Source organism: Oncorhynchus gorbuscha, unplaced genomic scaffold, assembly GCF_021184085.1.
Source record: "Oncorhynchus gorbuscha isolate QuinsamMale2020 ecotype Even-year unplaced genomic scaffold, OgorEven_v1.0 Un_scaffold_1746, whole genome shotgun sequence".
NCBI lineage: Eukaryota > Metazoa > Chordata > Actinopteri > Salmoniformes > Salmonidae > Oncorhynchus > Oncorhynchus gorbuscha.
In genome coordinates, this window is record NW_025746435.1 from 12,501 (window position 1) to 15,000 (window position 2,500).

At 44.2% G+C, this 2,500-nt stretch overlaps 7 non-coding genes across 7 annotated transcripts; all 7 read right to left on the reverse strand.

Annotated features, from left to right (window-relative positions):
* Positions 1 to 141: 141 nt before the first annotated feature.
* Positions 142 to 260, reverse strand: LOC124024099. The gene has a single exon (XR_006836927.1). It is a non-coding gene; the product is annotated as a 5S ribosomal RNA (ribosomal RNA).
* A 253-nt stretch (positions 261 to 513) lies between these two features.
* LOC124024100 lies at positions 514 to 632 on the reverse strand. Its single transcript, XR_006836928.1, has one exon. It is a non-coding gene; the product is annotated as a 5S ribosomal RNA (ribosomal RNA).
* A 234-nt stretch (positions 633 to 866) lies between these two features.
* LOC124024101 lies at positions 867 to 985 on the reverse strand. The gene has a single exon (XR_006836929.1). It is a non-coding gene; the product is annotated as a 5S ribosomal RNA (ribosomal RNA).
* Positions 986 to 1,227: 242 nt separating this feature from the next.
* LOC124024102 lies at positions 1,228 to 1,346 on the reverse strand. Its single transcript, XR_006836930.1, has one exon. It is a non-coding gene; the product is annotated as a 5S ribosomal RNA (ribosomal RNA).
* Positions 1,347 to 1,588: 242 nt separating this feature from the next.
* On the reverse strand, positions 1,589 to 1,707 carry LOC124024103. Its single transcript, XR_006836931.1, has one exon. It is a non-coding gene; the product is annotated as a 5S ribosomal RNA (ribosomal RNA).
* A 259-nt stretch (positions 1,708 to 1,966) lies between these two features.
* On the reverse strand, positions 1,967 to 2,085 carry LOC124024105. Its single transcript, XR_006836932.1, has one exon. It is a non-coding gene; the product is annotated as a 5S ribosomal RNA (ribosomal RNA).
* Positions 2,086 to 2,319: 234 nt separating this feature from the next.
* LOC124024106 lies at positions 2,320 to 2,438 on the reverse strand. Its single transcript, XR_006836933.1, has one exon. It is a non-coding gene; the product is annotated as a 5S ribosomal RNA (ribosomal RNA).
* Between the last annotated feature and the right edge of the window lie 62 nt (positions 2,439 to 2,500).

The window sequence follows — 2,500 nt, forward strand, 5'->3', positions numbered from 1 at the left end:
GTGGAAGAACTTGCATATAATGTAGCCATAATTTGTAGCACAGATTGTTGGATGAAATACAAACTAACCTTGCTTACTTATTTCAAAGCGACGGCACATATTTCAGCCTTGTGGGAAGAAACGGACAAAGGGTTGACAAAAAGCTTACAGCACCTGGTATTCCCAGGCGGTCTCCCATCCAAGTACTAACCAGGCCCGAACCTGCTTAGCTTCCGAGATCAGACGAGATCAGGCGTACTCAGGCCGGTGTGGTCGTAAGCGAGAAACTATCTCTTGGTGCACTATATAAAGTCAAAGTGGGTGTGATTAACAGCTGTTGCATTTTCACCATGTCGATAAGCATCTTTGTGTCACTCAAAAGTGCAAGAACTTGCATATAATGTAGCCATAATTTGTAGCACAGATTGTTGGATGAAATACAAACTAACCTTGCTTACTTATTTCAAAGCGACGGCACATATTTCAGCCTTGTGGGAAGAAACGGACAAAGGGTTGAAATTCCAATAGAAAAAAAGCTTACAGCACCTGGTATTCCCAGGCGGTCTCCCATCCAAGTACTAACCAGGCCCGAACCTGCTTAGCTTCCGAGATCAGACGAGATCAGGCGTACTCAGGCCGGTGTGGTCGTAAGCGAGAAACTATCTCTTGGTGCACTATATAAAGTCAAAGTGGGTGTGATTAACAGCTGTTGCATTTTCACCATGTCGATAAGCATCTTTGTGTCACTCAAAAAGTGGAAGAACTTGCATATAATGTAGCCATAATTTGTAGCACAGATTGTTGGATGAAATACAAACTAACCTTATTTCAAAGCGACGGCACATATTTCAGCCTTGTGGGAAGAAACGGACAAAGGGTTGACAAAAAGCTTACAGCACCTGGTATTCCCAGGCGGTCTCCCATCCAAGTACTAACCAGGCCCGAACCTGCTTAGCTTCCGAGATCAGACGAGATCAGGCGTACTCAGGCCGGTGTGGTCGTAAGCGAGAAACTATCTCTTGGTGCACTATATAAAGTCAAAGTGGGTGTGATTAACAGCTGTTGCATTTTCACCATGTCGATAAGCATCTTTGTGTCACTCAAAAAGTTGAAGAACTTGCATATAATGTAGCCATTATTTGTAGCACAGATTGTTGGATGAAATACAAACTAACCTTGCTTACTTATTTCAAAGCGACGGCACATATTTCAGCCTTGTGGGAAGAAACGGACAAAGGGTTGACAAAAAGCTTACAGCACCTGGTATTCCCAGGCGGTCTCCCATCCAAGTACTAACCAGGCCCGAACCTGCTTAGCTTCCGAGATCAGACGAGATCAGGCGTACTCAGGCCGGTGTGGTCGTAAGCGAGAAAATATCTCTTGGTGCACTATATAAAGTCAAAGTGGGTGTGATTAACAGCTGTTGCATTTTCACCATGTCGATAAGCATCTTTGTGTCACTCAAAAAGTGGAAGAACTTGCATATAATGTAGCCATAATTTGTAGCACAGATTGTTGGATGAAATACAAACTAACCTTGCTTACTTATTTCAAAGCGACGGCACATATTTCAGCCTTGTGGGAAGAAACGGACAAAGGGTTGACAAAAAGCTTACAGCACCTGGTATTCCCAGGCGGTCTCCCATCCAAGTACTAACCAGGCCCGAACCTGCTTAGCTTCCGAGATCAGACGAGATCAGGCGTACTCAGGCCGGTGTGGTCGTAAGCGAGAACTATCTCTTGGTGCACTATATAAAGTCAAAGTGGGTGTGATTAACAGCTGTTGCATTTTCACCATGTCGATAAGCATCTTTGTGTCACTCAAAAAGTGCAAGAACTTGCATATAATGTAGCCATAATTTGTAGCACAGATTGTTGGATGAAATACAAACTAACCTTGCTTACTTATTTCAAAGCGACGGCACATATTTCAGCCTTGTGGGAAGAAACGGACAAAGAGTTGAAATTCCAATAGACAGTGGCAAAAAGCTTACAGCACCTGGTATTCCCAGGCGGTCTCCCATCCAAGTACTAACCAGGCCCGAACCTGCTTAGCTTCCGAGATCAGACGAGATCAGGCGTACTCAGGCCGGTGTGGTCGTAAGCGAGAAAATATCTCTTGGTGCACTATATAAAGTCAAAGTGGGTGTGATTAACAGCTGTTGCATTTTCACCATGTCGATAAGCATCTTTGTGTCACTCAAAAAGTGGAAGAACTTGCATATAATGTAGCCATAATTTGTAGCACAGATTGTTGGATGAAATACAAACTAACCTTATTTCAAAGCGACGGCACATATTTCAGCCTTGTGGGAAGAAACGGACAAAGGGTTGACAAAAAGCTTACAGCACCTGGTATTCCCAGGCGGTCTCCCATCCAAGTACTAACCAGGCCCGAACCTGCTTAGCTTCCGAGATCAGACGAGATCAGGCGTACTCAGGCCGGTGTGGTCGTAAGCGAGAAACTATCTCTTGGTGCACTATATAAAGTCAAAGTGGGTGTGATTAACAGCTGTTGCAT